The sequence below is a fragment of the Acinonyx jubatus genome, chromosome F2, assembly GCF_027475565.1.
Source record: "Acinonyx jubatus isolate Ajub_Pintada_27869175 chromosome F2, VMU_Ajub_asm_v1.0, whole genome shotgun sequence".
NCBI lineage: Eukaryota > Metazoa > Chordata > Mammalia > Carnivora > Felidae > Acinonyx > Acinonyx jubatus.
The window spans coordinates 65,368,870-65,396,033 of NC_069394.1; the positions used below are offsets into that span (position 1 = coordinate 65,368,870).

At 37.4% G+C, this 27,164-nt stretch overlaps 1 protein-coding gene across 2 annotated transcripts in view; it reads right to left on the minus strand.

The window, feature by feature from the left end:
• The window catches only part of SGK3 (serum/glucocorticoid regulated kinase family member 3), a 140,630-nt gene that overhangs the window by 105,671 nt on the left and 7,795 nt on the right, over positions 1–27,164 (minus strand). The window contains exon 2 of one of the 2 annotated variants that reach the window (XM_053208699.1): positions 22,221–22,267. The exons of the other annotated variant lie outside the window; for it this stretch is intronic. The gene's annotated coding sequence lies outside the window, so the exon portion shown is untranslated. The remainder of the gene's footprint in view (positions 1–22,220; positions 22,268–27,164) is intronic. 2 annotated transcript variants of the gene reach the window in all.

Consider the following 27,164-nt stretch of genomic DNA (forward strand, 5'->3'; position numbering starts at 1 on the left):
GAACCCAGCACAGAATCTAGTATGTAGAATACCCTAATGCTCCTGTTTGCCTGGGAGTGTCCTGAAAGTCCTGAATCCAAGGAAACCCCACAGTCCTGGGTAGATGGTCACCCTATTACACATTCATGTATTGAAATCAACAGGGTCCACACTTCCTGTCTTCTCTGTTCCTCTACTGTTCACTCTTCAACTCAACGTCCACCCTTCATCTCCCCAAACTGCTTTGACACTTAGCACAGTGCTCTCCTCATGGCCAAGTCTACTGGACACTTTATAGTCCCTCTTAGATTGACCTCTCAGTAAATTATATTTAGTAACCAGAGATTACTCATGTGGTATACCTGCTTTTTCTTTTAGTGAAGCAAGCCAGTATTAAAATACCCACATTTATTAAGCGCATGAGTATATGTGGATTCAAGGCACCATCCCATGTGTTGTTTACATGGTTCTAAATGTCATGCCATACTTATGAGTTCATTAAAATAATCACAAGATGTGATCAAGAACTACTAAATGTTTTCTGAATAAGAAGTTTCCAGAAGTCATGACTCATGGAATTAAAAAAATATTTGAAGCAATGAGAAAAGCAGTTCTTCTTTTTTGTGAAATCCAAACAAGAAAACAGAATGGTAGTCTCTTTAGGAAGAATCATAAAAAAAATCATAAAAAAATCCTGAAAGCTTTGAAAGTAGCTGTATTAAAAATTACCTATAAAATGAGTAAGTAAACAGGTACTTAAATTTACTGAGTATTTATTTTAAATCAAAGAACAGGTTTTTAAAAATATCTTAATAGTGAAAGCTTTCCCTTCCCCCTTCTTAAGATTAACTATAAGATTAACTAATCCTATCAAAGTAAATTGCCCAGGAATTGCCTGTTCACATATCCCTCTCTCTCTCTCACTGAACTCTAAGTTCTTTGAGGGCAAGATTGGATCTAGTTTCTTACTACATCTCCTGCACTTAGACAAATAGGTGCCTGGCCCATGCAGGGGCAAAAATAAATATCTTAAGTACAGAGGAAGGGAGGAAATCCTAAAAGTGAGCAAATTTTAGTGGCGCCTGGGTGGCTCAGTGAGTCAAGCCATGATCTCATGGATTACAGGATCAAGGCCCAAGTCAGGCTCTATGGTCACAGCACAGAGCCTACTTGGGATTCTTTCTTTCACTCTCTCTGCCCCTCCCCCACTTGCATGTGCACACATGTATGTGCGTGCTTTCTCTCTCTCAAAATAAATAAATAAACTTTTTTAAAAAGTGAGCAAATTTTAGATAGTTGTAAAGCAATGATTTTTCAGAAGAGAGGACATTGTATGAGAAATTCACATAAATTAATTTGTAAAACACTTCCAGATATATAGAAAGGAAAGCATTGGCAATAAACACTAATTGCAAACTTGACACAACAGCCATTATTGACTCACTTTTCCTTGAATTTGTAGAAATTCAAATATCACAGTGAAAAAAATTAATTCAGCATCTTACAGTCCATCTTATTTCCAGATGGTAGAAGATGTCCTGATCAAAGCAGGCTGAATGAATATAAAATGCTTTTTTTGTCCAAAAATCAAGCAATCTGAAGGAAATTTTTTCACTGTTCATATTCAGACAATCTCTCTCTCTCTCTCTCTCTCTCTCACACACACACACACACACACACACACACACATACACACACACACTACACACAAACCATTTCCAGGCAGTGGCTTATATTCAATTATTCAACTGGTATGTACCAGGACAATCATCTTGGTTAATACATATTCAATAAAAATTAGCTATTATTATTATTAAGATTATATTCTGATTCCTGAAATTGACTATGTCTTTATCTCATATCTATATATCTATATCCCTACATCCATGTTTAAATGTATCTAAATAGTCTAGAATTCCTCACTTCCTGACTTTTCTGAATAAATCAACTATCTTTAATTCATTCATTTTTCCTAGAAAAATTGCTAAAATTGATACCATATTATCAAACCACTGATTTGAAATAATTTCTCTCAAATCTTCCTTAAATTCATTTTTTTTAAAAGTAAGCTTCATGCCCAGTGCAGAGCCCAACACAGGACTTGAACTTATGATTTTGAGACCGAGATCTGAGCTGAGATCAAGAGTTAGTCGCTTAACCAACTGAGCCACCCAGGTGCCCTTTCAAATCCTCCTAATTTCAAAGAAAGCAAATTGAAGTTTTCGTGAAATTCAGAAATTAAGCAATTGGTTTAGCAATTCCACTTTTGCTCATGTGCAACAAGGGACATGTATAAGAAGTCAATGTTTGTACTAGCTCCAAACCTAACAATGACCCAAATGTCCATCAAGAGAAAAATAGATAAGTAAATTGGACAGTCATACAATGGAATATTACACAGAAATGAAAATGAATGAACCACATCTGTATACATCAACATGGATGAATGTCACCAACACTACGGTTAAAAGTATCAGGAGAGGGGCACCTGGGTGGCTCAGTCGGTTAAGCGTCCGACTTCGACTCAGGTCACAATCTCGCAGTCCGTGGGTTCGAGCCCCGCGTCAGGCTCTGGGCTGATGGCTCGGAGCCTGGAGCCTGCTTCCGATTCTGTATCTCCTTCTCTCTCTGCCCCTCCCCCGTTCATGCTCTGTCTCGCTCTGTCTCAAAAATAATAAATAAACGTTAAAAAAAATTTTAAAAAAAGTATCAGGAGAAATTATTCCATTTATATAAGTTTCAAAAACAAAAAATTCAGCATTTACTGTTTAGAGATAAATACAAATGTTGAAAAAATAATTTTACAGTAAGTCAGGAGAATAATAAATACAAAATTTTGCCATAGTTAATTGGTGGATGGAGGGACATGAACTGAATTGCATAGGGCACATAGGGAATCTAATGTATTACTAGTATTCTATTTCTTAAACTGAGTGGTAGATAAATCAGGGTCTGCTTTAGTGTTATTCTTTATATTTTACACTCGTTGTGAATATTCTTTTATGTGTGTTTAATAATATGTTTAAAAAAGAGTATCTTACAAAAAATATTTTAAGCAATTCAAATCTAAGTCCACTGTATCCCTGGAATGTTAAGCCTTCTACTTTTTAACTAAAAAAGCATAAGTGGAGATTTTTGGTTTAATAAAAATATATCTGTAAAGCTATATATTATTTACCCTCAAAATTTAGTCTTCCAAATGCAAGAAACTGCCCATTAATAAAATGATAATTTTTCTATCAGATGAAACTAATCAAATTTTACCTATTTTGTTATATGTTGACCAAAGGTAGTTAATTTCAGAAACTGTATTATAGAATAATTTTCTGAATAATACAAAATGGATCCATCCCTTACTCTCTATTTTCTTTACCATTCTCTCATATAAGCATTCATACAGCTAGAATATCTAGTTAGACTTTTACTGGAAATAATTTAATAGCAAAATTAGAAATCCCTAATGGCCAACTCTGACATAATGGGTTTCAAATTGATGAGTCCACCATCTTTGCAAAGGTAACCCAGACAAATTGATGACAATAGCATGTAGGCAATTTTCAAAATTAAAATTGATGAGCCTGCTCCTTCTACTTGTCAGAGTAGAGAGTTTATTGATCTCAGTGATAGAGGGAAATGCAAGTCAAGGCAGAGCTGAACTGGTCCTGTGTGTCCCTAGTGCTAGTCAGGTCCAGGAGAATCGTGATGCTGGTGATACCAGAAACAGCCTGGACAAAATATGTCCCACAGGCAGGATGAGCCCAGCATATTTATAGTACATTAGCATAAAAAGGAAGAATCTATCAAGACTTGACATATTTATAAATTCCCCTAGGTAATACCCAAAGCCTGAGTAGCTTGGCAAAAAAATTATTGCAAAAATTTGGAATTCCCTTCAGCAATGTACTGTTGTTTTAATAGGTTGCTAATTCACCACAGACAGGATTAACTTTTTTAGAAAGCTCTAAGCATAAATAGATACTACCTTAGTGGCAGTATGTTTTTGAATTCACCAAAACTATCTCCAAATTAAATCTTCTAAGAATCAGAAGAAAAGATCTGAATTATATAACTTCCTACTGTTAGTTTTGATTCAGCAGAACATCCTGAATAAGTAGGAGGAAAGTAGATGGAAAAGGCACTGAGCTAGATGCTTTACATACCTCAATAGAAGGAACTAACATTAATGGAGCCAAGCCCTGTGCAGAGGACTTCACATATTCTCTCATGTAATCCCCATAGGGACACCTTCTTAACTCCATTCTACAGAAGTGGACAATGAAACATTAAGTAACTTGCTCGGCACTGCTAGAATTCCTGGTGCTCTACTTGCCATGCTATGCTGTAAAGCACATTGCATTAACTTTTGAGTGAGACTGAGCAAATCAAATCAATTAAAAAAAGTAATTGCTAAGTGGCTAAAAGTTTAAAAGATAAGAAGCTTTTTAACTTTATACTAAAATGGCACACATGTCAAGGAATTTTAAAATAGCATGTAATACCATTCTTCCATAACATGGCACCATCTCAGGCTTCTCCAGCTTTCTTACTCCTCTAGACCTGGACTTTCTAAAACAGGCATTCTGTACTATTTACTCAAAAACACTATTTGGCTGTTTAAATTACTTGAAGATAGTCTTTTATTTGTAAGGAATTACTCTGTAAGAAATTTTACTGAAGTTACTGGGACGGAGAAACCATGGTCATATGCTCAAAAAGAAAAAGAACACTAAAATGAGGTTAGGGAATAAAACAGTCTATTTTAAAAGTGAACTTCACACCTCAATATCATGAGAACTAACAACTTTCACAAGGCCACCTTCAGCATGCTTCATATTATGAATTGCCTCCTGATGTCATATTCTTGATATCTGAATTGGCAACAAGAGAACAACAAATACTGGCCTGCCAAAATCTAAAGTTAAAAGGGGTGGGGGAAAAGAAGAAACTTTGTTTTTTTAAAAAGAGAAACCACAAAAGACAATTTAAAATCTATATAGCATTCTTGGGGCTCCTGGGTGGCTCAGTCAGTTAAGCATCCAACTCTTGATTATGGCTCAGCTCATGATCTCATGTTTCATGAGTTCAAGCCCCGTATCGGGGTCTGTGCTGGCAGTAGAGTCTGCTTGGGATTCTCTCTCAATCACTCTCTCTCTCTCTCTCTCTCTCTCTCTCTCTCTGCCCCTCCTCTGCTCTCTCTCACTCTCTCTCAAAATAAATAAACTTTTTTTTAATTAAAAAAATTAGGGGCGCCTAGGTGGCTTGGTCGGTTAAGCGTCCAACTTCGGCTCAGGTCATGATCTCGCGGTCCATGAGTTCAAACCCCGCGTCGGGCTCTGTGCTGACAGCTCAGAGCCTGGAGCCTGTTTCAGATTCTGTGTCTCCCTCTCTCTCTGCCCCTCCCCTGTTCATGCTCTGTCTCTCTCTGTCTCAAAAATAAATAAACGTTAAAAAAAATAAAATATTTACAGCATTCTTTCTATGCTCTCTGGAAAACACTATGCCACTTAATACTTACACAAGGATTTCATCTACATAAATACATTAACAATTAATTAGGTCTCAACATGCCTGTGTAGAAGAAACATTGGCATATTCCCTGCAGTTTTAACAATGTATATGGAAAAAAATTTGTGAATTAAAAAGTTCAGTAAGGGCTTTATCATTTTAAAATGTGGGTAGAAAGATGTTTCACCTCTGTCTCTCAGAAGTCACCTTAAAACAATTGGAAAACACAAGAGACACCAAACTCCATACTATATGAAGACAGAAAGCATAGGAAGGAGTGGTAAATGGACAGAGAGGTTAGAAGGTGAAACGTGACGGTCTGCAGAGGGGACTCCAGGCAGGAGTGAGTCAACCTAACCTGTAGATGCCTTGAAAAGTCTCAGGATTTGGTGCAACAGGAAAGAGATGAGAGGCTTCTTATCTGAAAACACTGAATGGTCCTTGAGAAAACAGCTGCTGAGAATGAAAGCTGTGATGGTCCCCATCAAAAAAGCTGGCTCACTTTTAACAAGTTCCACTCAGATACACAGAACCTTTATTCTGTTTTTAATGTATTTTACATGTATTACTCTTTTTTTTAATGTTTATTCATTTTTGAGAAAGAGAGAGAGAGAGAGAGAGAGAGAGAGAACACAAGAGAAGGAGGAGCACAGAGAATCTGAAGCAGGCTCCACACAAAGCACAGAGCCCAATGCAGGGATCGAACTCACAAACCATTGAGATCATGACCTGAGCCAAAGCCAGACACTTAACCTACTGAGCCACCCAGGTGCCCTTGGTGTCCTACTCTTAAATGATCATCAGGGACTTAAGGAAAACTTCTAATATAAAGGACCAAAGAGAAAAGGAAAAAAATATGTGAACCAAACAAACTAGAATAAAAACAGGAAATAGAATGCTAGGAATAGACAAAAGTTTTTTAATCTACAAAAAAAAATACCTTCAGAGATATAGAAAAATATGCATGGAACAAGAATAAGATTTTTTTCAATAAAATAATTTTTAAAAAGCATAATCAGACAATAAGAAAGAGTTATTGGAAAGTAACAACGCTGCTAAAACAAAAAATTCAATAAAAAGGTTGGAAGATACAGCTGAGGGACTTTTACAGAAAGCAGAACAAAAATAGCAAGAAACAGACAACAGGAAAAACAGGTAAGAAAATTAGAGGACCAATCCAAAAGACCAAACACACAACTAGTCAAAGACCTACAAAGAGAAAATAGTGAGAATGAAATTATCAAATAACTTTTACAAAACATGAACAACATAAATTCTATGTTAAGAATGTGCACTGAGTACTAGCACAATGGCTGAAGAGAGGACCTCACAAGGCAGATCACTGTAATATTTTAGAACAGAAAATATAAAAAGAAGATCTTAACAGCTCCAGAGAGGAATAAAGAGGTCACAAAGTTCAGGAATAAGAATGGCATGGTTTAAATGCCTCAGTGGAAACTAGAGGACAACAAAGCAATGCTTTTAAAAGTGTGAGGGAAGGGGCGCCTAGGTGGCTCAGTTGGTTAAACGTCCAGGTCATGATCTCATGGTCTGTGAGTTCAAGCCCCATATCGGCCTCTGTGCTGACAGCTCAGAGCCTGGAGCCTGCTTTGGATTCTGTGTCTCCCTTTCTCTCTGCTCCTTCCCTGCTTGCACGCTCTCTCGCTCGCTCTCTCTCTCAAAAATAAACATTAAGAATAATAATAAAAATAAAATAAATAGAAGTCTGAGGGAAAACAATTTTCAACCAGAGTTCTACAGGCAACCAATTTATTACTCAAATGTGAAGGTACAATGTTCACTAAGCTATCAGACTATGTGCTCTATCAAAATAACAGAATAAGCCACAAAAGAGGCAGCAAGGGATCCAGACCAGGTAAGAGGCAAAGAGAGTAATAATGCTAGAACAAGCAATCCTAAAATTTGTATGGAACCACAAAAGGCCCCGAATAGCCAAAGTAATTTTGAAGAAGAAGACCAAAGCAGGAGGCATCACAATCCCAGACTTTAGCCTCTACTACAAAGCTGTAATCATCAAGACAGCATGGTATTGGCACAAAAACAGACACATAGACCAATGGAATAGAATAGAAACCCCAGAACTAGACCCACAGAACTATGGCCAACTAATCTTTGACAAAGCAGGAAAGAATATCCAATGGAAAAAAGACAGTCTCTTTAACAAATGGTGCTGGGAGAAGTGGACAGCAACGTGCAGAAGGATGAAACTAGACCATTTCCTTACACCATTCACAAAAACAAACTCAAAATGGATAAAGGACCTGAATGTGAGACAGGAACCATCAAAACCCTAGAGAAGCAAGCAGGAAAAAACCTCTCTGACCTCAGCCGCAGCAATTTCTTACTTGACACATCCCCAAAGGCAAGGGATTTAAAAGCAAAAATGAACTATTGGGACCTCATGAAGATAAAAAAACTTCTGCACTGAAAAGGAAACAATCAATAAAACTAAAAGGCAACCAATGGAATGGGAAAAGATATTTGCAAATGACATATCAGTCAAAGGGCTAGTATCCAAAATCTATAAGAGCTCACCAAACTCCACACCCAAAAAACAAACAATCCAGTGAAGAAATGGGCAGAAAACATGAATAGACACTTCTCTAAAGAAGACATCTGGATGGCCAACGGCACATGAAAAGATGCTCAACATCGCTCCTCATCAGGGAAATACAAACAAAACCACACTCAGATATCACCTCGCGCCAGTCAGAGTGGCTAAAATGAACAAATCAGGAGACTATAGATGCTGGCGAGAATGTGGAGAAATGGGAACCCTCTTGCACTGTTGGTGGGAATGCAAACTGGTGCAGCTGCTCTGAAAAACAGTGTGGAGGTTCCTCAAAAAATTAAAAATAGATCTACCCTATGACCCAGCAATAGCACTGCTAGGAATTTACCGAAGGGATACAGGAGTGCTGATGCATAGGGCACTTGTCCCCCAATGGTTACAGCAGCAGTTTCAACAATAGCCAAATTATGGAAAGAGCCTAAATGTCCATCAACTGATGAATGGATAAAGAAATTGTGGTTTATATACACAATGGAATACTACGTGGCAATGAGAAAGAATGAAATATGGCCTTTTGTAGCAACGTGGATGGAACTGGAGAGTGTGATGCTAAGTGAAATAAGCCATACAGAGAAAGACAGATACCATATGGTTTCACTCTTATGTGGATCTTGAGAAACTTAACAGAAACCCATGGGGGAGGGGAAGGAAAAAAAAAAAAGAGGTTAGAGTGGGAGAGAGCCAAAGCATAAGAGACTGTTAAAAACTGAGAATAAACTGAGGGTTGATGGGGGTGGGAGGGTGGGGAGGGTGGGTGATGGATATTGAAGAGGGCACCTTTTGGGATGAGCACTGGGTGTTGTATGGAAACCAATTTGACAATAAATTTCATATATTGAAAAAAAAAAGAAATTGTGGTTTATATACACAATGGAATATTACATGGCAATGAGAAAGAATGAAATATGGCCTTTTGTAGCAACGTGGATGGAACTGGAGAGTGTGATGCTAAGTGAAATAAGTCATACAGAGAAAGACAGATACCATGTTTTCACTCTTATGTGGATCCTGAGAAACTTAACAGAAGTCCATGGGGGAGGGGAAGGAAAAAAAAAAGAGGCTAGAGAGGGAGGGAGCCAAAGCATAAGAGACTCTTAAAAACTGAGAACAAACTGAGGGTTGATGGGGGTGGGAGGGAGGGGAGGGTGGTTGATGGGTATTGAGGAGGGAACCTTTTGGGATGAGCACTGGGTGTTGTATGGAAACCAATTTGACAATAAATTTCATATTTTAAAAAAAAAACAATTTACTATAAAAAAAAGAGTGACAGTCCAGCAGCAATCCAGATGGGAACTGGAGAATGGAAGACTCCCCAAGGAAATTCTCCAGAGGCAGAGAGAGAACTGGGAGATTCCACTTTGCTAGACTGAACCATAAGGGGAATTTTATGAAAATGCTATTAAAAGAATTTAGGAAGGATTAGAGACAAGTTCAAAGAAAATCAACACTTAAAATGAACAAAACACCCTAGATACGATATAAAGCAGAGAGGGTAGAATATTTAGAGCTCAAGTGATAAGTCCTTGTCATAAAGTAACATATAATCTAATTGGGGAGCCAATCCACAGATATGTTAACCAGTGTTTTTCAAATTTTTTTTTTACCAAGAACTATAAGAAATATTTCTTACATGATGAGCCAGCATATATAAATATCTATAACAAAAGTACCATAGAACAATATCACCAGTATCCCCTTTTTAAAACTTTTTTACACCACTTCGCTTTTATGAAAAACCTACTTCAGTACCTGTTTTTGCTACCTGAAAGAAATCTGAAGAGGATTTTCGCTTTTACCAAAAAGGTGAAACACAAAAACCAAAAACTGCATTCAGCATTTGTTTTGCAGTGAGCCTTTATGGAGAAGGCACCCCTCAAGCAGCCACAGTGGCACCACCAAGTTCCCTGCCCAGAAACACACTCAGCATCTCAGCATCAAGCTGTGCCAGCTTTGTACAGTGTCTGTGAGCATCTGAACTTTATCTATGATTTATTTTGGGCATCCATTAGCAAGATACATCCTAAGGTATCAGAAAAGCCTAAGAGGTTAATTTTTGGATCTGGGAACTCTCAAAGTTTTTTGCCATATAAATTAATGGTAATTGCTTCTTTCCTTTACACTATTTTGGTTTATGAAAGTTTTCATAAGAACGCTCTATTTTTGGATAGTGGGGAAAACCTGTACTCCTTTTGATATACAACATATTTTGATATTTTCTATTGTGGTCTATTTTATTCCATTTTTAAAATGCTGATCACAATCCACTAAATTGACTTCACAAGTCGCTAATGGGTTGCAACCCACATTTTTTAAAAGCACTGCAAAAGACTACAGTATGTTTTATTGAAAACAAAAAAGAAAACACTTCTGGAGAATTGGAGGAGGCAAGAAGGAAAGCAAGAAAATCAGAGTTGATAGAAAAAGGATTGGAAATGAGTTTTCAACAAAGGATAATTTTATAGGCAGTGAAAGGGAAGGAAGGCGGCTATTCCAAGTGAAGAGAAGGTTAAGTAAAGGCTCAAAAGCAGGAAACAGGGTGTGCAAAAGGTATGGCAGAGCAAAGAGTAAGTTCAGATGAAGGAGACAAATAGAAAATAGAGACAGGGAGGCAGATTAAAGACTAAGCACAAAAGGCTAGACAACTATGCTGAGGAGTCTAATGTTATTCTGATGGCCATGGAAATCCAAGGAGTGGATCCAAGGAAATGTTCCAAGGGGATTAGGGGGTGTTAGCAAATTACAGTGATGTTTCTACTATCTCAGTGTGACTTAGTAATTTTGTATGCATAAATTACATAAATTAAAGGCAACATAGTACGTGACTAGAAGCTGAGCAGTAAAAGCAGCTTATTTTATCCATTCTGATTTATTTTTCTTTTAAAAAAATTTTTTAATGTTTATTTATTTTTGAGAGAGAGACACACACAATGTGAGTGGGGGAGGCACGGAGAGAGGGAGACACAGAATCCGAAGCAGGCTCAAGGCTCTGAGCTGTCAGCACAGAGCCCAAGCGGGGCTCAAACTCACGAGCCTTCAACCTGTAATGCACAGCCCATTGACTGTCACCAAGCTAGAAGTCAATGAGCCTAAGAAGCCTTCTCTGATCCTATATAGCTGGGTTAAATGCTCTTGCTGTGAACTTGGGCTCCTGGGGCACTTCTCCTGTTCTAGCACTTTCTACCCTGAATTATAACTATTTGCTTTCACAATTACACCAGAATCTCCATGAGGGCAGAGGTTATGTTGATTTTGATGATCACCAAAGCCTCATCCACTATTCCAGTGCCTAGCCCATAGTGAGCACTCAATAAATATTTAATGAATACAAAGTTTTTGTTTAGTGTACCAACATATAACTTTAAAGTCTATACCTTGATGTTAATGTCTAGATTTGGAAAGCCAAAATCTGCTTTAAGTTAGTACAACCAATCCATATCCCCTACCTATGCTGCCAATATTTTAATTAAGTGGATCTAACTGTACAGACTGATTCTGCAGAAGTGCTGTCCCAAATTAGATTGAATATGTAAGGCAGGGTGAAAAGTTTGGATTTGAACTAATAAAGAGCTATTGTAGGTTAAGAAAGGTAGGCATGCCATTAAAATAGGGCTTTACGAAGATTAGTCTCTTCTGGTATGCAAGATAGAATGGGAGGAATTTTTCCTCCATTTTTTTATCCTGTTTTCTTTTTTTTTTTTTTTTGAGTGTGAGCAGATGGCCAGACTACTCAACAAACATTTTTTGAGGTTCTACTATGTTCTATGAGCTGTACTATATTAAAGGAAATAACTTCATAAACTGTAACTTGGGCTTTAATGAAATGAATACAAATTATTGCGAGCTGAACCACATTAATGTTAGCATTCTGATGCAGTAAGGAGAGTCTGTGGTGCTTAAGTATAAATGGGAAAGTGCCTACATAAAATGACTGAACTTAGTATTATTTTCATAGAACCAAGTTACATTACTTATTATTTTCTTACACTGTTAGTGCTCCTATATTGATAAATAATTTTAAAGTTTATTTATTTTGATGGCACAAAAACAGACCTCAGATCAATGGAACAGAATAGAGATCCCAGAATTGGACCCACAAATGTATGGCCAACTAATCTTTGACAAAGCAGGAAAGAATATCCAATGGAATAAAGACAGTCTCTTCAGCAAATGGTGCTGGAAAAACTGGACAGCGACATGCAGAAAATGAACCTGGACCACTTTCTTACACCATACACACACAAAAAAACTCAAAATGGATGAAAGACCTAAATGTAAGACAGGAAGCCATAAAAATCCTCGAGGAGAAAGCAGGCAAACACCTCTCTGACCTCGGCCACAGCAACTTCTTACTCAACACGTCTCCAGAGGCAAGGGAAACAAAAGCAAAAATGAACTATTGGGACCTCATCAGAATAAAAAGCTTCTGCACAGCAAAGGAAACCATCAGCAAAACTAAAAGGCAACCGACAGAATGGGAGAAGATATTTGCAAACGACATATCAGATAAAGGATTAGTATCCAAAATCTATAAAGAACGTATCAAGCTCAACACCCCAAAAACAAATAATCCAGTGAAGAAATGGGCAAAAGACATGAATAGACGCTTCTCCAAAGAAGACATCCAGATGACCAACTGACACATGAAAAATGCTCAACATCACTCATCATCAGGGAAATACAAAACCACAATGAGATACCACCTCACACCTGTCAGAATGGCTAACATTAACAACTCAGGCAACAACAGATATTGGCAAGGATGTGGAGTAAGAGGATATCTTTTGCACTGTTGGTGGGAATGCAAGCTGGTGCAGCCACTCTGGAAAACACTATGGAGGTTCCTCAAAAAATTAAAACTAGAACTACCCTATGACCCAGCAATTGCAGTACTAGGTATTTATCCAAGGGATACAGGTATGCTGTTTCAAAGGGACACATGCACCCCAATGTTTACAGCAGCACTATCCAAAGTATGGATACAATAGCCAAAGTATGGAAAGTGCCTAAATGTCCATCGATGGATGAATGGATAAAGCAGATGTGGTGTGTATAAATATAATGTGTGTGTGTGTGTATACACACACACACACACACACACTCACACGTGTGTGTGTATTCTTTTTGATTGCTGAGTAATACTCCATTATACATATATATATATATATATATATATATATGTATGTATGTATATGCTCCTTTGTGAGAATACATGTATATATATAAAATGGAGTATTACTCAGCAATAAAAAGAGTGAAATCTTGTCATTTGCAACTATGTGGGTGGAACTAGAGGGTATTATGCTAAACGGAATTAGTCGGAGAAAGACAAATATCATATGATTTCACTCAAATGAGGACTTTAAGATACAAAACAGATGAACATAAGGGAAAGAAAGCAAAAATAATATAAAAACAGGGAGGGAGACGAAACATAAGAGACTCTTAAATATAGAGAACAAACAGAGGGTTGCTGGAGCGGTTGTGGAAGGAGGGATGGCTAAATGGGTAAGGGGCTTAAGGAATCTACTCCTGAAATCATTGTTGCACCATATGCTAACTTGGATGTAAATTATAAAAACTAGATTATTATATTTTAAAAAGTTTATTTATTTTGAATGAGACAGAAAGAGAGTGTGAGAGCAGGGGAGGGGCAGAGAGAGAGAGGGAGAGAGAGAATCCCAAGCAGGCTCCCTGCTGTTGGCATGGAGCCTGATGTGGAGCTTGAACTCACAAACTGTGAGATCATGACCTGAGCTGAAATCAAGAGTCAGACACTTAACCAAATGAGCCACTCAGGCGCCCCTCAAAAAAAAAATTTAAAGGGGAACCTGGTGGCTTAGTCAGTTGAGTGTCCAACTCTTGATTTTGGCTCAGGTCACAATCCCAGGGTCATGGGATCAAGCCCTGAGTCAGGCTCCTTTGTGAGCATGCAGCCTGCTTAGGATTCTCTCTCTCTCTCTCTCTCTCTCTCTCTCTCTCCTCTGCCCCTCCCTCCTGCTCACGCACATGCTATCTCTCTCTCAAAAGAAAATAAAGTAAAAAAAAAATTTTTTTTAAATAAAAGAAAATCACCTTATAAGCTCAAAATGTTGTTTATGGCCTACTACCTCAGATGAAATGAGGTACTTCTTGCTTTCTACCTGTAAAAGTAAGTCTGGGGGTGCCTGGGTGGCTCAGTCAGCTAAGTGTATTTCAGCTTGGGTCATTAACTTGAGGTAGCGGGATCAAGCCCCACGTTGGGCTCTGAGCTGATGGTGTGGGACCTGCTTGGGGGGTCTCCCCCCCCCCCCGCACCGTGCACTCTTTCTCAAAATAAATAAATAAACAATTTTTTTAATGTTTATTTTTGAGAGAGAGCACAAGCTGTGGAGGGGCAGAGAGATCCAAAATAGCTTCGATGCTAATTTTGTTTTTTAATTGTTTATTCATTGGTGCACCTTGGTCGCTCAGTCAGTTGAGTGTCCTACTTCAGCTCAGGTCATGATCTCCTGGTTCCTGAGTTGGAGACCCATGTCAGGCTCTGTGCTGACAGCTCAGAGCCTGGAGCCTGCTTCAGATTCTGTGTCTCCCTCTCTCTCTGCCCCTCCCCCACTTGAATTCTGTCTCTCTCTCTCTCTTAAGACTAAACATTAAACAAATAAAAAATAAAAAAAAAAAGAAATTGTTTAAAAAAAAAGTCTGAAAATCAATATGGTCCTTCAGGATATGGCTAGCTCTGGTGGGTCCTAGAAAGACTTAAGAGCAAATGATGACCAGGGTAGTATACAATTATCCAACAAATATACAGTCTTCAACACAATCACTTACCTTCTTTCTCCAAGCGACCCAAACTTTATATTTTAATGATTAGAAAGTCCATGAGAAGAGACTTCATTACACATATACAAGATCCTTGTCACTGAGGATTTGAGAAATCTGTCATTTTAAGAGAACTGTGTGCCTGATAGATCCTTCTGCTTCTGTAACATACTTGCACAATAAACCATAATGACTCATAACCACCATCCATTACCTTAGTGTTTCGTAACTTGTTTTCCACTTTTCCCTCCTTTTAAAACTGAACCTAAGGCAATGTACACAGAATTATGATAAATGAACTTTAATAGTAAGAGCTTAAAATTACAAAAGAGAAAAACCCAGAGTACATTTCGATGGCTTGTCTCCTGGTTTTTCCATTAAAACTTAAATGGACATTTAAAGTGTACTGTATTCTTTTAATGGAGGTGGAAAAATAGTTTTGGTTGTCATAATTTAACAATTCTTTTTATCTAAAAAAAATTAATGTTATTTATTTTTGAGAGAGAGAGCTGTCAGCACAGAGCCTGACATGGGGCTCAAACCCACAAAGCAGGAGATCATGACCTGAGCTGAAGTCAGATGCTTAACTAACTGAGTCACCCAGGTGCCCCAATTTTAACAATTCTTAAACAATGATGTTGTATATTGTTTTGATATGATTTTGAATCCACCTGCTTGTGACATAAATGAACCTATTTGTAAGAGGAAGGTAAGGAGTAAAGAGTAAAGTTCATAAAGAGTAAAGTTGGTGTAAGTTGTGTCAGGATTTCATCATCTCATCCATTATCATTGATAATTACTCCATAGCTCAGCTGCTGAGGACCCTGCTTGGGCTTATCAATAAAAATATATGAAGAAGCAACTATGGCAAGTGGACATTTAGACTATAAATACCCAGAGTCTGTAAGGACTATCTGAGTGTATTCAGTCTGGCAAGACTACTCTTTGCTGATATAAATAGCTCTCCCAAGACCTCAGGGCACTGGACCCTGGTGTGGTAAAGGCAACTGTTTTATCCGCAGCGGTGAAAACTGTGCAGTCGTCCCAAGAAGAACATCTTTCCGATCAACATCAGTGCCACTGTTCCTTACCAACACGCTCTAGGAACAAAGGACTTTCACTTTTGCTCTGACAGTTTAATGTCAGCTCTCAGTTGGCTGAGCTGTCTCTCCTGAGTACCGACTATATAAAAGTATATACCTCAACTAAATTTGGGCTTTATTTCTTTTATCATCCCTTGCCTGGAACAATAGTGTGATTCATCTACCATTATTTGGGATATGTTATTTCTTTATTGGTTTATTAAGAAATATTATCCTGAATGCTATTGGCTTATGAAATTACTACAGTGAACCTACATTAAATAAATTGCTGGTGTTAACCTTAAAAATAAAACTTCCAGTTATTTTATCAGCAAAAGATGGGTTTATCTGGGAGTAAAAGAGAACTGCAAGCCAGAACAAGTAAGCTAGAGCAAAAGGACAGACAAGTCCAGAGAGGGCTCACAGGCTCTTGTATAGAGAAAGAGGGTAAGTTGGGAAGGCAGTTATAAAGAAAGAATTCCATTGGTGCAAACTGGGAACTGGAAGTATAGTGGATTTTCATTGGCTAGATTGTGGCTGTTTCTCATTGGCTGAGTTTTTGGGAGAGAGCCACATAAGATAAGCCGTTCTTCCTTCTGTTGATAGTAAAGTAGTAGCCACATGCAAGGTCTATCTCTTTCTGTTGCATCTGCAGTTGACTACAAGCGTGGGTGTGAGAGTTCCACCTGTCCCCATTTTAGTGAGGTTTCCCATTATTTAAAAAACATTTTTTTAAGTTTATTTTTTTGAAAGTGAGAAAGAGAGAGGGGAGCATGCATGCACTTGCGTTGGGGGAGAGAGGGAGAGAGAAAGAACCCACGGTAGCGTGGAGCCTGACATGGGGCTCGACCCATGAACCAGAAGACCATGACTTGAACCAAAATTGGGTGCTTAAACAACCGAGCCACCCGGGCGCCCTGAGGTTTCCCATTATTAATTTTCTCACTGGCAAAGACAAACTCAGTCTCTGAGCATAATTTGCCTCTCAAAACAAAGTACTACAATATTGTGATTTATATGAAGAAATACATATATTACTTGGTCTTTATCAGTTTCTGGCAGAGCTCCTAAAACCCTCATAAGTGACAAAAATGATAAGGGTGAAACAGGTGTCTTTTTGTCATTCATATAACAAGCCTGTCTCAATCACACCTGAGTTTATGTTAGGTGATTTCTGGAAAACCCCTAGGTAATTTATTTATTTTTTTAGCGTTTTTATTTATTTTTGAGACAGAGAGAGACAGAGCATGAACGGGGGAGGGGCAGAGAGAGAGGGAGACACAGAATCAGAAGCAGGCTCCAGGCTCTGAGCCATCAGCCCAGCGCGGGGCTCAAACTCACGGACCGTGAGATCGTGACTTGAGCCGAAGTCGGACGCTTAACCGACTGAGCCACCCAGGCGCCCTGAAAACCCCTAGGTAATTTAAGGATAGGGACTGGTTGCCAGGGGAACCAATCTGATTAGATCAGAGGGATGGACCTTTCAGTCCCACCCACCCCCACCCCTGGGGAGGGAATGGGGCTGGAGGTTGAATAAATCACCAGTGGCCAATGATTTAACCAACTATGCCTACATAATGAAACCTACATAGAAACCAAAAGGACGGGATCAGAAAGTTTCCGTCTGAATTGGTGCACACAGAGATGTGGGAGAGCGGTGCACCCCTGACTGAGGGCATGGAAGTTCCCTCATCCCTTCCCACATACCTTGCCCCAAGCATCTCTTCCATCTGGCTGTTCCTGAGTTACAGCTTTTATAATAAACTGGCAATCTAGTAAGTTAACTGTTTTTCCTGAATTCTGTGAGCCACACTAGCAAATTAGTCAAACCTGAGAAGGGAATCGTAGGAAATTTATAGCCTGTCCTTCAGAAGCACAGGGAACCACCTGGCCTTGCAGTTGTCAGCAGAAGGGGGCGGGACGACAGTTCTATAAAACTGAGCTCTTAATCTGTGGGATCTCCAGACAGTGTCAGGATTGAGTTAATTTGTAGGACACACGCAGCTGGTGTCTCAGAACTACTTGGTGTGTGAAAAACTGCCATACATTTATAACCAGAGGACAGAATTGTTCAGGGTATTTCATGTAAAGGAAAACAAGAGTTTTTTCCTTCACAACTACATGAATATGAATCCATATAACATTTTGTTTTTTTTTAAAACAAAAATGACCAAACACGCTGATTCATTATCTAACAGTCACACCATACATCAACATTTCAAAATGGTAAAAATGCTCCCAAAATTTACAGTATCATTAATTTTTTTTACTAGAAATCACACAGATCAGAAAATGTTAACAAAAAGCAGCGACAGTTTCTGTAACAGCTTTGCATGATCTGAGCCACACTTCCCACCTACTTTTCACTCTCCTACAGTGTATTCCACCAGTACATTTTAGAACTTTCGCAAATTAAGTTAGAAGTTCTTGTTCACCTCAATTCATCTCTGGTGAATGGCTGTGTGGAACTCCTAATTTAAGTACAACTGAATTACTGTTCTCTGATTAGTGTGGAATAATTCTTGGATTCATGGCAATGCCAGGCTAAATGACACTGTAAAGAAACCCTTTGTTTTCAAATAAATCAGTGGTTGGTTTTAGATAATGCTATAAAGAATCTTATTCATGTAGTGTACCCTAGTTAAAATTGTAAAAGTTGAAAACAACAAAACTTCCACCTCTATTTAAAAAAATAATCTTTATTTAAAGCTTTTTTCTTTATATGGATTTAATAGAACCATAGAATTTTAGAGGTAGAAGGAAATTTGAGTAATTTACAATCAAAGAAAATCAAGTGACTTGCTAAGGATCCCTTAATAAGTTAGTGGCAGATCTAGCACTGTAACTGGGGCTTTCTAAATTCCTCAGCCAAAGCTATTAAGTATTATAGAATATTATGGATAGGATAATATCAGCCAACATTTATCACATTCCTACTTTGTGCCCTTTACTATGCCAAACATTTTTACATCTATCATCACTTTCCTAAATCAGCTCATAAGATTTTTATTTTTATTTATTATTTTATTATTTTTGTTAATGTTTATTTATTTTTGAGAGAGAGAGAAAGACAAAGCGTGAGCAGGGGAGGGGCAGAGAGAGAGAGAGAGGGAGACAAAGAATCTGAAACCAGCTCCAGGCTTCAGGCTGTCAGCACAGAGCCTGAAACGGGGCTTGAACCCATGAACCATGAGATCATGACCTGAGCCGAAGTCAGACACTTAACCAACTGAGTCACCCAGGTGCCCCTAGATTTTTAAAACACTTAATAAACCAATCAAATTCATTCCTTTAGTCATTTGGTGTTGCCACAGAGAATATTGCCACATGATCTAAATGGAGAGAGAAAATTCAATTACTGTAATAAGTATAGTACTGAAGAGCATGTGCTCCAATGACACACTTCACTCAGAAATTTCCCTCCCAGGGTAGATATAGATTTAGAAAATCTAGGAATGCATTTCTGTGTACTGGCCTCTTTGCCAAGGACCTAAAAAGACTTCTGCAGCTATGTTCTCCCTCTTAATACACTTCTGTACTTTTTCCACTATTACATTCTTTTTGATTCTTCTGTAGCTACTGTTTGTTCTTCAATCTATCTAACTGCTGTCATCTCTGATAATCCAAAAATCTGGATAATCTAGAAATAATGTAGAATTTTTCCTCTATGTTCTGAACCTCACTCTTTATCTACTTAGGCCAAATGGCCTTCCAAAATGGTCACTGTTGGATAACAGGATTCATTAAATGAGAGATCATTCTAACTACAGTTAAAAAAACAAAACAAAACACTAAAGTGTGGGTATAATTTCAAAACAATAGTTTATTTGTAAAATGCAGAATAATTCCTATATGTGCTGCAAGGCAAGTAAAATTATATTGTCTTCACAAGTACATGATGCTTTAAGGAAAAGAATTTACTGGTATTCATACATTTATACATTTTAAAAATTGCCTCTATTAACTGAATTTCACATAGCCTTTCTACCACTGCAAATTTTGAAATGTGTATTTCATAGAATTCTTGTAGGTGCAGATCAAAAAATGTTACCATTGAAAATTAAAAATAAGAAAATTCAACTATATACCAATTCTGCTTAGCGTGAAGATGTGGGTTACATTTGTTACATTTTTTGGAGCAGTCACCTCCACCACACGTTAGCAATAAATTCTTAATCCCTAATAGGTAAGCTGATCAAATAAGACTGTTGATTCATTTGAGATGAGATGAGTGTCAATACTGTTTGTGAAAGGGCGGGCCTACGCCGGCCGACTCCATCTTGTTCTGTGTCCTTCACCTAGACCACGCCTCCTCCCCTTGAGTAACCTCCCGCTCACCCATTCAAACTTCCTGATCAAAACACGCGCAGTGACCTGCGTAACAGGACTCTGACCCTTCCCCAGCCAATCGGCTGCCCCTAGACCCCTATAAAACCTTTGTGCTTTTGAAACTCGCTCTCTCTCCCTGGTATCTCGCCGCTGCGTTGGTGCAGGTAGGGGACTGAGCTCTAGCTAGCTCGAATAAAGGCTCTTTTGCTTTTGCATCGGACTCGGCTCCCTGGTGGTCTTTGGGGATCACGAATTCTGGGCATAACATTTGAAAAACTATTTCAGTGCACTTTACTAGCAAATCCTATCACAAAGATACAAAAGAATCATGGACCTGAGAAAATAGCACTGAACTTAAGTTACATTTAAATTTTAACATTAAAAAGTAATGAAAGTAAATAATTAAATTTTTTTTTTTTTATTTTAGAGAGAAAGAGTGAGAGCAGGGGAGAGGGACAGAGGGAGAGAGAGAATCCCAAGCAGTCTCCACACTCAGCATGGAGCCCGACACAGGACTCCAGTGTGTTGAAAATAAATAATTTTTAAATTTAATTTTGTTTAAATAGCCCACTAAAACAACATTATAAGTTTGCATTTCAGTCTTTTATCTTGATAGTAAGTTTTCACATCTATACTAATATAAATCATTAAAATGCTTTAATGGGAACATCTCAGCAGAATATCAATAAGGAAAGAGAAGACATGAGCACCAGACACCAATGAGACCTACTAGACATACATAGAACATTTCCAACAACAGAAACAAAATACACAATCCTCTCACATATACATGAAGCATTCTCTAGGGGAGCCCATATATTTGGCCATAATAAGGCCTCATTAAATTTAAAAAGACAGCAATCATACAAATTATGTTCTCAGACAACAATGAATTTAAATTAGAAAGCAATAACAAGAGGAAATTTGGTAAATTCACAAATATGTGGAAATTAAACAACACATTCTTAAGTAACCAAGGGGTCAAAGAAGAAATCACAAGAGAAATTAGGAAACACTTTCAGATAAATGAAAATGAAAACACAACATACCAAACCTTCTAGAATTCAACGAATATAGTGTTCAGAAGGATTTTTATAGTTGTGAATGCCTACATTAAAAAAGATCTCAAATCAATAGCCTAAACTTCCACCTTAAGACACTAGAAAAAAAAGAGCAAGCTAAACCCAAAGCAAACAAAAGGAAGTAATAATGACTACAGTAGAAATCAATGAAATAGAGAACTGAAAAGCAATTGAGAAAACCAAAAGTTGGTTCTTTGAAAAAAAAAATAACAAGATTGGTAAACCTTTAACCATACTGATCAAGAAAAGACTCATTAGTAAAATAAGGAATGAATGGGAGCCAATTAGATCACCTAGATGAAATGGACAAATTTGTAGGAAGGAAAAAACTACCAAAACAAACTAAAGAAGAACTGGAAACTAAATAGATATATATAGAGGTGCCTGGGTGGCTCAGTCAGTTAAGCGTGCAACTCGACTTAGGCTCATGTTATGCCAGACTCCTTGCTGGGTGTGGAGCCTTGCTTAAGATGCTCTCTCCCTCTCTCTCTGCCCCTTCCTCTCTCATTCATGTATGCACCACTCTCCCTTTCTCTCTCTCAAAAAAATAGATATATAACAAGAGATTGAATTAGCAATAAAAAAAAATATATCCCACAAATAAAAGCCAAGGTCCAGATGGCTTTGCTGGTGAATTCTACCAAAAGCTTAAAGAAAAATTAATATCAATCTTTCACCAAATCTCACCTCCTCCTAAAGAAAAAGAAGAGGAAGGAACTCATTCAAGGAGGCCAGTATTACTGATACCAAAACCAAAGATATCAGAAGAAAATTACAGATCAACATAGTGCAAAAATTCGCAACAAAATACCAGCAAACCAGGTTCAGCAACATATAAAAAGGATTATATACCTTGACCAAATGTGATTTATCCCAGGGATGAAAAGTTGGATTAACATCTGAAAAATAATCAAATGTATCACTGTATTAACAAAATAAAGGACAGAAACTACACAATCATTTCAACAGAGGCAGAAAAGGCACTTGAAAAATCTAACACTCTTTAATGATAAAAACATAGCAACTAAGAAGAGAATGTCCTCAAGCTATTAAAGGGCATCTACAAAAAACCCACAGCTAACATCACGTGTAATGAGGAAACACTGGATGCTCTTCTCCTGATATAAGGAATAAGACAAGGATATCAACTCTCTTCATTTATGTTCAATGTTGTACTGGAGGTTCTAGTCATAGCAATCAGGCAAGAAAATATTTGTAAAAAACATTCAGATTGATAAGGAAGAAGTAAAACTATATGTGCAGATAATATAATCTTATATATAGAAAATCCTAATGAATCCACCAAAAAACGATTCAAACTAATTAAGTTCAGCAAGATTAAAGAATACAAGGTCAATGATTAAAAATCAATTGTACTAACATAACATTATGTCAATTGTACCTCAATAAAAAAAATTAATTGTATTTCTATATAGTAGCAATGAGCAAACATAAAATGAATTAAGAAAACAATTTCATTTACAACAGTATCAAAAAGAATGAGATATTTAGAAATAAATTTTAAAAATGAAGCAGAAGACTTATACACTGAAAACTACAAAACACTGTTGAAAAATTATAGACGATCTTAATAAATGGAAAAATGACCCACGTTCATGGATGTGAACACCAAATATCATTAAGATGGTAATACTCTCCAAACTGAGCTACAGATTCAATCAAATCCCCATCAAAATCCTAGTTGTCATATTTTGATAAATCAATAAGCAGATTCTTTTTAATTTTTAATGTTTATTTGAGAGAGAGAGAGAAAACACAAGCGGGGGAGGAGCAGAGAGACAGGGAGACACAGAATCCGAAGCAGGCTCCAAGTTCTGAGCTGTCAGTACAGAGCCCGACACAGGGCTCGAATCCTCAAACCATGAGATCATGACCTGAGCTAAAGTTAGATACTTAACCAACTGAGCCACCCAGGCGCCCCAACAAGCAGATTCGAAAATTCATATGAAAATGCAATGGACCCCAAATAGTGCAATCTTGAAAAAGAACAAAGTTGGAGGACTCACACTTTCTGATTTTAAAACTTACTAAAAAGCCGCACTAAGCTAATTAAGACAGTGTGACACTGGAATTAGAATAAAAATGAGAGTATAGAAATATACCTTTGCATTTATGGTCAATTGACTTTTTACATGGATGTCAAGATAATTCAATGGGAAAAGAATATAAAACTTTTTTATTTTCCTTAAGTATTACATATAACAGACTCCAGAGTATGCTGTGGGTAGGCTTATTCTGTCCTCTTTATTCACTGTCTGTGAACTCTTACTTCTTTTTAAACCTTTCTTGAATTTCCTCAGTATCTTTCCTACCATCTTTGCCCATCATATAAATACCTCAGATAACAGAATATGAATTGAGACCTAAAATGTTTTTTTCATTCTTGTGAGCTCATCCAGTAACTGCCAAGACACATGATATACCTACCTTAGCTAACATCCCTCAAAGATCAGCATGATAGATTGTACCTGCTCTATCTCCAAATTTATATAAGTGGTTGCTGATTATCATCTTTAAGGGATTTTAGACAACCATTTCTTAGAGTTGGCAAAGTTCACCAGGCATTGGTTGCTAATAGTAGGAGTTTAATACCTCTGCAGATTCCAACATAAGGCGTTCAAAACCTCTAGGTTCGGGATTTAACCCATTCAGTAATTAAATTTAGAACTTTAAGCTCTTTTTCGTTAAGAAATATATTATATTTAACACATTTTCAGTAAGCTTTCTCCTTGAAGTCAGGCACCAGTTACTAAAGTAAAAAAAAAAAACAACAATGTAATCTCAGAATAATAAAGTAAAACTGAAGAGCCAGTCTTCAAACTCATTTAACTACTACCTCAACAGCAGATGGTAATCTGAGTTATCTGTAAATCAATTCTGTCTGTTCTTTCAGATGAGGGGTTTGAGCAGAGTCAGCCTTTAACCCCTTCTCAAAGGCAGAGGAGATCTCCTGGTAAATCCAGGTAGATGTGTTCAGATCAGCACTGTCCTGTGTTGCCTACATATAGCTACCTTCAAAACCTCACTGAGCCCCAATTTGCTCATCTGTAAAATAAAACTAGTCACCTGCTTCCCAGAGTTATTCCAAGTATTTAATAAAATAATGTCTTAAAGCACCCAACACGTGGTAGATACTCAACAATATTCCTTTCTCTTTGCTCTCCACAAAGTAAAATACAGGTCATAAATGGCAAAAGGTAAAAAAAAAAAAAAAAAAAAAAAAAAAATCCTGATGAAAGAAACTATTTGGCTTAGTGTGTGCTGAAAAGAGCAGAATTATCTAAATACTAAAAGTAAATCAAACTTTATTTTCTACAAGCATCAAACTCATACAATCTTAAGTAGGTAAATTATAATCATGATGATAAGATACAAGATACCATGGGGGGAAAATCAACTAATTTTCCACTAATTATGTTGGTATTGTCTAATCGTTTTATTAGGAAACAACTGAGTATCCAGTTGGCAGAATACTGCAGACATTTTCAGTTAACTGATTCAGCGAATAAGCCAACAATAACTTAAGATTTGGCTGCATTTGCAGTATCAGGATTTCCTAAGGGAAGGCTTAATAATGAATCTTAGCCACCACACTTGAGAGAGCAGAAGGGAACAGGTCAAGATGCCCGCAAAATACTATTAGTCCTTTGAGACTAGACTACACAAGGATTCTTTTAAAAAAGATTTAAAAGAATAACTTTTTTGAGAGAGACAAATAAAAAAACAGACTCTTAATTATAGAAAACTGATGGTTACCAGAGGGGAGGTGGGTAGGAGGATGGGTTGAATAGGTAAAGGGATTAAGGAGTGCATTTGTTGTGATGAGCACCAGTGATGTATGGAAGTGTTGAATTGCTCTATTGTACACCTGAAACGAATATTACACTGTATATTAATTGGAATTAAAATTTTTAAAATAAAAATATAAAATTGTGTTATTGGACATATGGAAAAGGGAAAACAGAAAAGGGTAGATCTATTTTCTGTTAAGTCAGGAAACCCATAGCCATGATTTTTTTTTTTAATTAAAAAAAAATTTTTTTTTAAAGTAGTCTCTACACCCAGCATGGAGCCCAATGCCGGGCCTGAACTCATGACCCTGAGATCAAGACCTAAGCTGAGGGGCACCTGGGAGGCTCAGTCGATTAAGCGTCCAACTTAGGCTCTGGGCATGATCTTGCGGTTCGTGAGTTCAAGCCCTGCATCAGGCTCTGTGCAGACAGCTCAGAGCCTGGAGCCTGCTTCAGATTCTGGGTCTCCTTCTCTCTTTGTCCCTCCCCTGCTCATGCTCTGTCTGTCTCTCTCTCTCTCTCTCTCTCTCAAAAATAAACATTAAAAAAAAAAAACACTAAGCTGAGATCAAGAGTCAGACACTTAGCTGACTGAGCCACCCAGGTGCCCCCCATAGACATGATTTTTAAAAAGATTTTTATAGTGGGCTATATATTTACACGATTCTAACAAGAGTATACAAAAAATACACAGTGAAAAGTCTGCTTCCCATCCCTGCCCCTACCCACACAGCTCTCATCACCCAATCCCACTTGATAAAGTGTTAATTTCTTAAGTAGCCTTCCAGAGTCTGTCTGTGCTTAAGACAAGCAAAGCAAAAATATATTCTTATTCTTTCCTTGTTTTTCTACACAAAAGTAGCAATTTATAATACCATTCTGCATTTCAAAGGCAAATTTTTAATCCTAAATGTCAAATAAAAACAACAAATAAATTCAACAGGACAAGGACTTTTGTTCACACTTGAGTGGACTTTTAAAAGGAGGAACATAAATGATGTTAATGTCAATGGGAATCAGAAATAAAGGAAATCCAAAGGAGGAAACAAAATTCAAGGAGAAAAGGGGGCACAGTCTTATTAATCTCTTTAAAAATGTTCTCTGCTAAAACACACAAGTATCTTATCTTTCATTAATTAAAAAGAAATCATTTCCTTATAGACAAAAAAAAATTAACCAAATATTCATGAGAAGAGAAAAGAAAGAGGAGGGATAAAAGGAGATCAATCAGAAAAGAGAGGTACTTGTGTCAGAAAGGATTAAATGCCAAGTATGCACACATAGAACTGCAAAAATAAGAACCACTTTTTAAAATTCCAGCAGTCTCAATTTCTGAATGTTTACTAACCTAGTTCAAATAAGCAAATGACATAGTACTTTCATGTTTAAGCCATCATCAATTTTAGCATCATGTTGTTTGAAAGCTGAATAAAAATGTCTTTTCACAACCTTTTTCATTCATATTTATGAAAATAATAGGCCTTTACTCTCAGTGTAGCTATCAAGCAGCTATTGTCTTGGTGTGGAGCTCCTCAAAACATCTCGCCAAAGCACTTTTACAGCTGAGCTGAAGGTGGTATAAAGTAAGCTACCTGGGCCTGACTTGAGAGACTCTCCAGTGGCAACCTATCATTCTTGTAACCAGTATTGCTTCTTCTCTGACTCCCAAGGATCAAAGGCTGATCTATGCTTCTCACCAATGCATATCCCTGCTGATGAAAATCTGGAAGGAAAGGGTTTGGAATCCTGACATACCACTTTTCAAAGACAGCTAGCCTTTAATCTAAAATAGCTTTCTTAGTCTTCCACTTACTTAAAACAAAAGAGACTGTTTTAAGCCAGGTATCTAGAGCTAAATGTGTTTTCTGAAAGGAAGAGTGGTCTTTTCTAGGAGTTAGCTTTCATGACCAAAACAGTGAACTCAATCCATTATATAGCTAACATCTTCAACAGGAAAAAAGTAGCACAAAAGAATGCTATTGCA